Source organism: Pongo abelii, chromosome 2 (assembly GCF_028885655.2).
Source record: "Pongo abelii isolate AG06213 chromosome 2, NHGRI_mPonAbe1-v2.0_pri, whole genome shotgun sequence".
In the NCBI taxonomy this organism is placed as follows: Eukaryota; Metazoa; Chordata; class Mammalia; order Primates; family Hominidae; genus Pongo; species Pongo abelii.
The window spans coordinates 81,598,299-81,611,362 of NC_085928.1; the positions used below are offsets into that span (position 1 = coordinate 81,598,299).

The following is a 13,064-nucleotide window of genomic DNA, read 5'->3' on the forward strand; positions in this document are numbered from 1 at the left end:
AGCCGAATTTGCCATGGGTCCGAGAGTGTTTACAGTCCTGTTCTGTCTACTTATATATATATATATATGTTTGACGTTTTCTATAAATGCAAACATTTTTGTTAGTGAAAAAAGATGGAGGCTGAAAAGCAAATCTGCTTTTGTTTTCAAAGGTCATGATAAGGATTGAGTGAATGAATGTGGCTGCAGGATAAACTCTGAAATGTAGGAGAGTAATATGCCGGAAAATTCTAACCTGTGCATAATGATGATGGAGGTGGTGGGAGTGTGTGTGTCGGGGGTGGGGGGGTGTGGGTCAGAGTTATTGCAGGGCAGCTCTTAGGGTCTCAAAGAGAACTGTCCACCTACGACTAGGCAGCGTAGAATTTTGAGATATTAACCATACTCCAACCCCAATTTCTGAAGCCAGACAATTTGCCTGTATTGTATAGGGGAAGAAAGGGTGCTACAGAATTCAGAGAATAGAAAGATTAAAGTTTTGGCTTTTTGTTTAATAAATTTTTCGTAGAGACAGGGTTTTCTTGTGCTGCCCAGGGTGGTCTTGAACTCCTGGGCTCAAGTGATCCTCCCACCTCAGCCTCCCAAACTGCTGGGATTACAGGCATGAGTCAGCATGCCTGGCCAGTTTTGGCATTTTGAATTTTAAAAGCTACTGTCCAGGCATAAGAGAAAGACTTAATTAGTGAGAATCATTTTTTTCCCTCCCTCCTGTTCCCCCAAAATGGTAGTTAGCTTTAGTTAAGCACTTATGATGGGCCAGGCACTGTTCTAAGCATTCCGCAAATATTGTCTTTTTAAATCCTCTAAGAAGCCTGTGAGATAATCAGTTTTACAGATGGAGAAATTGAGGCACAAACTGCTTAAGTAACTTGCCCAGAGTCCCATAACTCACCTGACTCCAGAGCTTAGCTAATCCCCGGATAGATGAGGGAAGACCAGCTTGTCATGGGAGCTGTTGGCTGAGATGGTGGATCAGGGAGTCTAGGCGGAAAGGACCTGAGGAGTCCCATTGTGGAAGGGAGAGCATGAACCGGGTATGGAAGCCTCAAGGAAGCTGCAACCACCCTCGCCTCCCATGCCTGGGTGCTCCTGAGGGCCTCCAGAACTTGGACTCAACCTAAGGGAGACTGAAGGAAATTCTTAAATGACAGTGATTTTGTTTCTCCCGCCTCCAGGATCAGGGACCTGATAAAGAAATTCACTTTAGTTGTCAAAAAACTCACTCACTCATGGTTGAGTTTGCAGCCTGTGATTCTCCATGCATAACAGTGTGATATGGTTTCTGCTGTTGTGATAAGGCATCCTAAGGAATCAGGGTCCTGGTTAGAGTATTAGATTTTCAAGTCAAAGTAACCTAGGTTTGAACTCTAACTCTGTCAGTTAGTTGCTATGTGGCCTTGGTGGGAGCCTTAATTTCTTGTCAGCAAAATAGGGATGAGAGTACTAACTGTGCCCACCAAACAGGGTGGTATAAGCATGAGATGAATGCACAGCTCAGTGTCTGGCACAAGGAGGGCGGTTGCAGCTTCCTTGAGGCTTCCATACCCGGTTCATGCTCTCCCTTCCACACTGGGACTCCTCGGATCCTTTCCACCTAGACTGCCTGATCCACCATCTCAGCCAACAGCTCCCATGATAAGCTGGTCTTCTCTCATCTATCCAGGGATTAGCTAAGCACCCAGGCTCTGGAGTCAGGTGAGTTATGGGACTCTGGGCAAGTTACAAGTACATTGTAACCTGTGTGTCTCAATTCATTGGTGGTATAACAAGAACTGGTTTTATTGTTTCCAACCATTGCTCCCAACCCAGCTTCCGTAACATTTTCCATGGCTAAACATCCTTAGTAGTAATTCCGCTGGATTCTGTAACTTACCAGTTCCTTTACTAAAACCATCACTTTAGTTTTTAAAGGCTCTGTCCTGGTCGTTTTTAAACTTCAGTCTATATTGCTGAAATGGGGGTGTAGTTAAAAAAAAAACCCATGAAAGAAAGAAAGAAAAAAAGAAAGAGAAAGAGAAAGAAAAGAAAAAGAAAAAGAAAAACAATGCTTCAGTCTTATATTGGATAGAAAGCCTTTTCCTGCACTTGCCCTGGGGCACACATGAACTATGATTCCTGGGGTGAGGAGGGGAAGTGAGGATGATTCTCTCATACCCTTTGCCCTCTCTCCTCCTTTTGTTGGCTCCTCGAGGGTGGGGGCTGGCAGGAAGGAGAGGAAATGCCTCCCACATCTCTTGCCTGGACCTGTTGGTGAGGCTGTGGGCCTCTCTTTGGTGGCTTAGAGCTTTCGTTGCTCCAGGGTTCTGTGGGCTTCATGTCGTTGGCCTTGCAAGGGGCTCACTTCCCAGCATCTCCCAGGGTGTTGTTGGTTCCTTCCTAGACCTGCCCACACCTCCTAGCTGACCCCACCGTAATCCTCTCTGTGAGGATGTAGGGTCTTTGCTCTTCTATCTTCCATGGCCAACTTTGGGACCTCTGGGTTTGTATGAACTCCAACTGTACACTTCTGAAAAACTAGGGAGCTAGATTGAGCTAGGGACTCTCTTTCTCATGGACTCCATTATGCCGTCCCGCCCCAATTTTATCATCTTCTTTCTGGTCACACAGAGGAAAGTCAGCAGGTCCTCCCATTAGGAAATGAAATTCCAATCTCCTTTACCTGCGGATACTGCCAGTCATTAGCAGGATACTCTCTGGGTCTCCTCTCCTTTCTTTGGAGGTCAGAACACACTTTGTTATCAAGAGGGAAGGAGGAAGGAAAAGGCCTCTCTTCACAAATACTGCACTACCCCAAAATATGAGGTCCTCTCTCCACAGTGGTGATGGTGGTGGTGGTGACAGTGATGGAGACAGTGCTGGAGGTGATGGTTGAAATAGTGATGATGGTGATGGTGATGAAGGCATTGACGGTGGTGGCTGTGGTGGAGACGGTGATGAGGGTAGTGGAGGTAGTGGTGGTAGAGGTGGTAATGATGGTGATGGTGGATGTGATGACACAGGTGGCAGGGATGGTGGAGATGCTGCTGATGGTGATGGTGATGAAGGCATCGATGGTGGTGGCTGTGGTGGAGATGGTGATGAGGGTAGTAGAGGTGGTGGTGGTAGAGGTGGTAATGATGGTGATGGTGGTGGATGTGATGGTATAGATGGTGGTGATGGTAGAGATGTTGATGATGGTGATGGTGATGAAGGCATTGACGGTGGTGGCTGTGGTGGAGATGGTGATGAGGGTAGTAGAGGTAGTGGTGGTAGAGGTGGTAATGATGGTGATGGTGGATGTGATGACACAGGTGGCAGGGATGGTGGAGATGCTGCTGATGGTGATGGTGATGAAGGCATTGATGGTGGTGAGGGTAGTGGAGATGATGGTAGTAGGGGTGGATGTGATAATACAGATGGTGGTGATGGTAGAGATGTTGATGATGGTGATGGTGATGGTGGTGAAGGCATTGACGGTGGTGTCCATGGTGGAGATGGTGGTGAAGATAGCGGAGGTGATGGTAGTAGAGGTGGTAATTGTGGTAAGAGTGGTAGAAGTGATGGTGGAGGTGATGATTCTCCTACAGTTACCCCAAATAAAGCCCTGAGGGAAGGTAGCTGGTCCTTTTGATTCTCAAGGGTCAGAGCTCCGAATTTGGAAGATGGGTATCCTTTGTCCTCAGGTCTGGCTGGGCCTTAGCAGAATTTTCAGAACAACAGGAAAAATCCCACTCAGCCATTAACACTCTCCAGTTACATTAGGTGTAGTGCTACCAATAAAAGTAATTCTTCCACAATTCTTTTAAAGTGGTACTGAAAATATGGTAGCTTCTTGTTATTTCCTCAGCCAACAGAAGCTGAAGTACAACTACTACAGTGTAAAGGTCTATAACAGTTCTTGGCATTGGAAAAGAGTTCTTTATATCTGAAAACTTTCGAACCAGTGCTCTGACTGCGTTGCTCACAGTCTCTTCTTGGGCAGGGTGAGAGGTCTTTTGAACTTGGGGTATAAGCTGTTGTCCCAGAAAGAGCGCAAGTGAATAAATGATCAATAAGAGGCTGAAACAAGAACCCTGGCCTTGCTAACTCTACAGTCTGGTCAATGGGATGAAGCAAGATGGAGGTGGTTACCTAGATGAGGAGGAAAGTTAGGCTCCTGGTTTTCTTTACTAGTGCCTTATGATGAGTTAATTTCTCTCTGTACCGCTAGGACTTCCTATAGGCCAAGGTTTCTTGACCTTGGCACTATTGACATTTGGGGCCAGATAATTGTATGTTGGGGATTGGCTGGGGCGGGGCTGTGCTGTGCATTGTAGGATGTTTAGCAGCATCCCTGGCCTCTACCCATTAGATGCAAGTAGCACCCTCCCTACATTGCGACAACTTTATATGTTCCCAGACATTGCCGAATTTCCTTTGAGGGGATCCTTTGAGCACTGCCACTGTAGATCCTACCCAGGCCAAGGCTGCCCCTTCTCTGGGAAGGGTCTGGGTACTGATGCAGCAGATACGATTTTTATTTTATTTTTTTGTAGAGATAGGATCTTGTTTTTTGCCCAGGCTAGTCTTGAACTCTTGGCCTTAAGCAGTCCTCCTATCTCGGCCTCCCAAAGTGCTGAGATTACAGGAATGAGCCAGCCTAGGTTTGATGTTTTTGAGCCATGTATTCAAGTCATGTAGCAAATTTAACTCTCTCTCTCTCTCTCTCTATATATATATATATATGAGGTTTTTTTGTTTTGTTTTGTCTCTTTGGTTTTGAGATGGAGTCTTGCTCTGTGGCCCAGGCTGGAGTGCAGTGGCGCGATCTTGGCTCACAGTAGCCTCCACATCCCGGGATCAAGCGATTCTCATGCCTCGGCCTTCCAAGTAGCTGGGATTAACAGGTGCCCGCCATCATGCCTAGCTAATTTTTGTATTTTTAGTAGAGATGGGATTTCGCCATATTGGCCAGACTGGTCTCGAACTCCTGAACTCAAGTGGTCTGCCTGCCTCGGCCTCCCAGAGTGCTGGGATTACAGGCGTGAGCCAGCATGCCTGGCCAACATTCTTTATATTTCTGTTCCCCATTTCTATAACTCATTTATATATATCACCCTTTGAGCCCTCATTCTTCCTGTTGGCATCTGTGGGGAAATGCTCTCTTTTTTAAGTTTAAACTCAGTCAATTCAGGATCCTTTTATTCTCTTTCCCTCCTGTACTGATCAAAGATTTACAGGGTTTCTGGCATTGGTGAGGGAGTGGTGGGAACTAATTTCTGATCTATGCCACTATCTTCTGAAATGTGTGATCCTTCTGGATGGTTCCTTGTGTGGGGGACTCTCGTATTGATTTCTGTGTTGTCTGAACCGATGGACATGTCTGTTCTCATCTTATTTGATTCCATTTGATTCCTTCCTTCCTCCTCTACTGACTTTATTCTCCTGGTTTCTGTGACCGCATAGATCCCAGGTTTTCTTCCCACTTTACTAGCTATTCTTTCTTTGCCTCTGTGGCTAAATCTTCCTTCCCCTTATCTCCAAATATCAGAGCACCCTGGAGTTCAGTCCAGAGCCCCATTTTCTTCCCTATCTAAACATTTCTCTTTAAATCCATGGCTTCAAATGTCATGCTTTTCCCATAACTCCCACATCTCTCCAGCACTGACCCTGCCTTATGTCCCTCATCCTTATAGTCGACTTTCCACTTGATATTTCTGCTTGGATATCTTACTGATGCCTCAAGCTTGACATGGTTAGAACCACTCTTGTTTTCTTTTCTCTAAACCCGCTCCTGCTCCCCAGTCTTCTCTATCTTAGAGAATAGCGTGCCATCAGCTCAGTTCCTCAAGCCAAAGATCAGGCAATTATTTTCAGTCTTCATTTCCCTTCCCCAACACATTCCATCTAGCAAGATCTGACTTCGACTTTATCTCCAAAACAACATGAATCAGTTCACCGAATTTTCACTGCTATCACCTTGGTCCAATTAACCGTCATCTCTTGCTGACATTACCACAACAGCTACCTGACTGAGGTTTCCTTGCTTTTATTTTTGCTCTGATCATCCTACAAATCATTCCCCATGCAGCAGCCAGAATAAGCTTTAGAAAATGTAGAAATCATAAGATCATGTCACACTCCTACTTAAACTTTCTTTTTTTTTTTCCACTCTGTCGCCCAGGCTGGAGTGCAGTGGTGCGATCTTGGCTCACTGCAACTTTCGCCTCCCAGGTTCAAGCAATTCTCCTGCCTCAGCCTCCTGAGTAGCTGTGATTACAGGTGCCCACCCCCACGCCCGGCTCACTTTTGTATTATTAGTAGAGATGGGGTTTCACCATGTTGGCCAGCTGGTCTCAAATTCCTGACCTCAGGTGATCCACTCACCTCAGCCTCCCAAAGTGCTGGGATTACAGGCGTGAGCCACGGTGCCCGGCCACCTGCTTAAACCTGATTGCTCCTAATCACACTTCAAATAAAATCCTGACTGCTGGCTGGGTGCAGTGGCTCATTGGCACTTTGGGAGGTCAAGGCAGGAGGATCATTTGAGCCCAGGAGTTTGAGACCAGCCTGGGCAACATAGCGAGACCCTGTCTCTACAAAAATTTTAAAAATTAGCCAGATGTGGAGGCATGCACCTGTAGTCCCAGCTACTTGGGAGGCCAAGGTGAGAGGACCACTTGAGCCCAAGAGGTCAAAGCTACAGTGTGCCAGCCTAGGTAACGAAGTGAGACCCTGTCTCAAAAAAAAAAAAAAAAAGGAAGAAAGTGAGGAAAAAAGGAAGGAAGGGAGGGAGGAAGGAAAAGAAATCCATCCTCACTGCATACGCTGGCTTACAGGCCCAGCCTGATCAGCCCGTGCCAACCACTCCAGCATCATGGTCTGTCACACCACCCTTTGCTCCATTGAACTTCAGCCACACTGGCTGTTTTAATGATCTACTGTGGCAAAACAAACCATCCTGAAACCTAGTGGCTTGAAACAGCAACTGTGGATTATTCCTCATGATTCTGTGAATTGGTGGAGCTCAGCTGGGAGGTTCATCTCTGTTCTACTCTGATGTTGGTGGAGGTGACTCGTGGCCTCATTTGGCTTGGACTTATGCAGGAACTGGAGCAACCTCTCTCACATGGAGGACACCCGGACATCTCTTTCTCTCCACCTTGTCTCTGGATCCCTTTACATGCTGGCTTAGGAATCCAGGTGAGTGAAATTGGGAATTGCCAGACTTCTTAAGGCCTTAGCGTGGAGCTGAAATGTTACTACATCTGCAATCTACTGGTCAAAGCAAGTCACATGGTATAACCAGATTCAAAGAGGTGGGGGGAGTGGCAAATAGACTAAGATGTGGCCATCCTGAATCTGCAGTCCTGACCCTCTTTCTGTTCCTTGCTCGTGAGCAGTTCATTGCTTCCTTGGGACACCTGCACCTGCTGCCCCTTGGCAGGGATTGTCTCCTCCTCGATCTCAGCATTGCCGGCATCGTCTCGTCATTCACATCTCAGTTCACATGCCATCTCTTAAGAGGTGACCATCCAATGAATAAAGTCACCAGTTACTATCATGTTACCCTTTAAATATTCTCTGCAGAGCATTACCACTCTGTATGTTGGTTTGTTTATTTGCTTATCAGTTGTCTCTTTTCACTGGAATGAAAGCCCCATGATGGCAGGAACCTGGCTATTTTGTTTACACTGTATTATCTTTAGCCCCTAGAACACCTGGTACAGAGCAGGCAGAGGCCCCCAGTTAATATGTGTTGAAATACCCTTCACTACCCTTTGGAAGTGAAGAACCTGGGAATTACTCAGGTCTGGGTTCTTATTATTTGCTGTGTAACCCTGAGGGTGTTATCTAACTTCTCTGTGCTTCAATCTCTAAAACAGAGTGAGAATTAAGAGTGCCTACCTCATCCTCATGGGGGAGTTGTAAAGATCAATGAAAATGATCTATATCTAACTTATCAAATGATCTGGAACTTGGTAAGCCCTTATTATCATTTATTTTTAGATTTTATTTTTAATTGACACATAATCATATATATGTATAGGGTATAGTGTGAGGTTTCGTGGATATGTTCTGTAGTGGTCAAATCATATGTAGCATTTTTATCACCACAAACATCAGTTCTTTGTTGTGAAAACATTCAAATTCCTCCCTTCTAGCTTTTTTAAAATATACAATACATTATTGTTAACTATAGTCACCTTACTGTGCATTAGAACACCAGAACTTATTCCTCTTACCTACCTATAACACTGTACCCATTGTCCAATATCGTCCCTTCCCTCCATCTCCCCTACCCTCCCCAGCCTCTGATAACCTCTATTCTACTTTCTACTTCTATGAGCTCCACATATGAAGGAGAGCGTGTGGTATTGTCTTTCTATGCCTGGCTTATTTCACTTAATGTTAATCCAAGTTGTTGCACATGGCAGGATTTCATTCTTTTTTATGGCTGAATAGTATTCCATTGTGTATATGTACCACATTTTCTTTATCAGTTCATCTGTTGATGGGCACTTAGGTCACTGATTGTGAACAGTGCTGCAATAAACACGGGAGTGCAGATACCCCCTTGTAATTTTGTAATTTTAATTAATTACATTATTTTAATGCAAACACTAACTTACTCTCTCCTTCTTACCTCCCTTCCCTGAGCTCCAAAGGCAGGAGAGAAACCAGTAGAGAAAAATTCCATGTAATTCCAGAAAGCAAGAATCACATTTCATTGCTATCTTTAAAATAGTTTCAAGTGACTGCCTGCTGGCTGCAGCCACAGAACAGGAGATGGGATAAGGAGATGGGTCCTTATCTTGTTCTTGGTGGTGGAAGGCGGGTCAGTCAAGGTCTGGGCCCCACTCTCCGCTTCTTACAGAAATGTGGAGCTCCTGAGCTGCAAGGGTCTGGCAGGCTTCTAAGAAGTTCCCTTTTGATTTGAATCCTGCTAAAGGCTGTGCTGGACTTCTCTAGTTTGTCCCAATTAGAGTCTTTTGAAACCACTGTACTTAATTTACCACCTAATTACTCTTACCTTGTTTGTTTAATGAAGCTTACATAATGATTCTGGTGATCTGTACAAAACCTTAGGTGGAGATTTTACTTTTCACTTGATAATTTGTGATTTTTATATTAATGTTTTATAACCTTGGGTTCTTAATCATAAAGTCATAAGGAGCTTAATTGACTTGAAACTAACCATGCCCTGAAGTGTGTACATGTCAAATTGATTCAAATTGATCCAGTGAGTTTAAATAAAGCTTAGGCCGGGGAGCATGATGACACCTGATAGAAATTTTCCTAAAGCACTTGACTTGGGGGACTCAATTATGCTGCCATCTCCACAGAGTAAATTATTAGATAAATACTGTTTTTTTTTTTTTTTTTTTTTTGCATTTATCACAGACTGAAAAGATAGGACAGTTCAAAGAAAAAAAAAACACTAGGAAAAGTTAGATAAGTGTAAAATGTTCTATTTATAATTCTTCCTTCTGAAAAGCCACAGAGAACTCACATTTTAGAGCATGCTGGTTTGAAATATATATATGTTTACAGGCTTTGTTTCAGAGCCTGACAGTCAACATCACAGTCTCAAGTTGAAAATGGTTGGAAATGAAGCACTGATAAGAGAAGCACTGGAAAAACACAAGCCTTGTTCGGGATGAGTGATCCTTCTTCAGGGATGATCAATTCAAGCACTTTCCCAAAGAGAACTTTCTCTGAGCAGATGAACTCACAGGAGAAATCCTCAGTTTTCCAGGACAGGGTGCTGTTCCACATTTCTGCCAAATGACAGGTCAATTTAGTTCTAATTGGCCCTAATTGGCACTTCTTCCCCTGAGAGGCTACATTCTTGTACCTGCCTTCCAGCAGTCCTCACGAAGGTGTGAAATCCCTTTCTGGCTTTGAAAAATATCAGACATAATTTCCCAGTGGATACCTTTATACCCAATGAAACTGATTGCTGGGCCCAGGGAGATGAGCCTGACTCCAGAAAGATGTAATTCCCAGGGCTCAGGGCTCCCTGAGGTCCCAGCAGTGAACAGCCGCACGAAATTCTGCTGTAATTGATCTCTCCAGAAACATTTTCCTTTGTAAGCAGTTCTGATGGTTCCTGACTTGCTTTCATAACTCTAGTTGCCATTTCTTGCAAGTCAGTCATTTTGTTTTACTCTTTTTAAGAATTTTTAAAGAAATATGTCTTGGACTTGAATGTCTGCAGTCTTGTGTCCCGCCTCACTGGCGCTGCCCTGCTCAGTGGGAACGCCGTGCCAGCTTCCTAATGAGCCTCCTTGTCTTAGTCTCATGTTCTAGAGCATCCTCTTTGCTGCATGTCCCTTGGAGATGGTGTCCCTGATTGCATCTTTCACCCCAGTGCGTCCAGGGCTGAGCACAGCATTTGACATACAGCACATACTCAGTAAATACTTTAAAAAAATTTTTTCATGTGGAGGTAAATAAGGTGTCCAAACCTTAGGTGATATCACAAAAGAATTTTTACTCATGTAATCACCACCTGCCTCAAATATAGAATGTTCTTAGCCACCCCGGGGAGCCTTTTCATGTCCTTTCTCAGTTAAACCCCCAACCCTAATGCATTCTGGAAATAACCACCATTCTGGTTTTATCACATTGCATTACATTGATTTTGCCTGTTCTTGACCTTTCTGTATGGAACTGTTCACTGCTGTGGTGGCCATAAAAATGCATCTCCCAGACTTCTGGTTGCTGGGATTGACCCACAGTCGGTTTTGCTGCGCTCTAAAATCCATCAGAACATTTGGGCAGGGAAATCTTCCCACAGGCTGCTCCTCCCTTGGACTGGGTATAGCAGGGATGCTAGTGCAGGCCCATTCCCAGGAGGTAGGGAACTCCTCTGACTAAACTATAGTCACCTTACTGTGCATTAGAACACCAGAACTTATTCCTCTTACCTACCTATAACACTGTACCCATTGTCCAATATCATCCCTTCCCTCCATCTCCCCTACCCTGCCTAGCCTCTGATAACCTCTATTCTACTTTCTACTTCTATGAGCTCCACATATGAAGGAGAGCGTGTGGTATTGTCTTTCTATGCCTGGCTTATTTCACTTAATGTTAATCCAAGTTGTTGCACATGGCAGGATTTCATTCTTTTTTATGGCTGAATAGGATAAAAAATTTTGGCTCAAGGACTCCCAACTGGCCTTGCCAACCTTCCTTAGAACTGCACTGTAGGCCGGGCGCAGTAGCTCATGCCTGTAATCCCAGCACTTTGGGAGGTCGAGGCGGGAGGATCACTTGAGATCAGGAGCTCGAGACTAGCCTGGCCAACATGGTGAAACCTCATCTCTACTAAAAATACAAAAATTAGCCTGGTGTGGTGGTGGGTGCATGTAATCCCAGCTGCTCTGGAGGCTGAGGCAGGAGAATTGCTTGAACCTGGGAGGCAGAGGTTGCAGTGAGCCGAGATCGTGCCACTGCACTCCAGCCTGGGTGACAGAGTGGGAAAAAAAAAAAAAGAACTGCCCTGCACTATAGTCTAAGATGTTCCCATCCAATGTTCCTTCTTTCCCTCTCTCCTTCCTGAGGGGCAGACCTGCATCTCAGTTTGATGATTCCCTGCTTCTCCTGGCTCCCTCCTCATCTCCCTCTCAGGTGTTTCTCTTAATACAGCTCTTGGACATTTAATCCTGGCATCTGCTTCTTGGATTGACACAAATGTGAACTCTTCTCTGAAGCCTTCACTAGGCCCTTGATTTTCACTCATGTTGCATGTAGCAATCATGTATCCTTTTCATTTATTGCCATGTGGGATTCCAGTGCAAGAGTATGTGCAGAGTTTAGCTCTCCTAGACCTGATGGGCATTCTGGCTGTGACCGGTTTTTGGCTCTCGTGAATAAAGCTGCTAGGAGCATTCTTGGACTCCTCTCTTGGTGGACATGTGCATTCATTTCTCTTGGGTGTGTACTTGGTAGTGAGAGTGTTGGCTTGTAGGGTAATGGATGTTTAGTATTAGATAGTATTAGATACTTCAGTACAGCTTTCCAAAGTAGTCGGACCAGTTTACTTTCCCATGCTCATAAAGTATTTACTGAGTAAGTGAACTCTAGCCAGAAGAGTCTTTTAAGGACTTAACTTTGTCCCAGTCACTACCCTGATTAGACAAACACACACACACACACACACACACACACACACACACACACACACAGCTTTCCATGGTGCCCCATTGTTATAATGTCCAAGTTCTAAACTCACAAGTTGTACAAGGCCGTGCCTGACATAGCCCCTGTATAACTGTCCAGTCATATTGCTTGCCACAGCCAGCACCCACTAGCCACCAGTCACATCAGCAACATGAACTTTGGTTACATTGCTTCTGTTTTCTTTGAAAATGCCACAGTCTTCTACCATCTAGATTTCTGCACACATTAGACCCTCTGCCTGGAACATGTTAGCTTGTGTGTCTCCCTATCTATATTTTCCACTTTGCCTAGTGTATAAGTTAGAAATGTTTTCAATCGCAAGGAATGGGGGAGAAACAGCCTTAAAGTGACTCAAATAGCAGTTCTTTCCCTGCAGCCCTTTGGCAGATAAGACCCTCCCATGACATTAGAAATGTAGAAGTGGGCAGTAACTAGCATTGCTTCGGCAGTATGATGATGCCAGGGCTGATTCTGTGCCATTCTCTTATCTTTCATCCCAACCTTGATTACCTCATGGTCATAAGATGGTTGCTGCAGCTCCAGGCATTACATCCATCTTCAAGGCAGGAAGAACAAGAAAGGGCCAAGCCAGCCATTTCTGTCTCTTTCATGAGAAAAGTGAAATTTTTTTTCAGACACACCTCTGCAGGCTTCTGTTGGAGTTACCTTGGCTGAACTTGGACACCTCTAGCTTCAAGGAAGATTGGGAAGCTATTTATTTACATATATATTTATTTATTAATAGACAGAGTCTCACTCTGTAGCCCATGCTGGAGTGCAGTGGTGTGATCTTGGCTCACTGCAACCTCCACCTCCTGGGTTCAAACGATGCTGTCTCCTCAGCCTCCCAGGCTCCTGGGTAGCTGGGATTACAGGTGTGAGCCACTGCGCCCAGCTAATTTTTGTATTTTTTG

General features: G+C 44.8%; 1 long non-coding RNA gene across 1 annotated transcript in view; it reads left to right on the forward strand.

Moving 5' to 3' along the window:
- LOC134761002 (uncharacterized) overlaps positions 1-13,064 on the forward strand; it is a 98,464-nt gene that overhangs the window by 37,978 nt on the left and 47,422 nt on the right. The window lies entirely within an intron of this gene.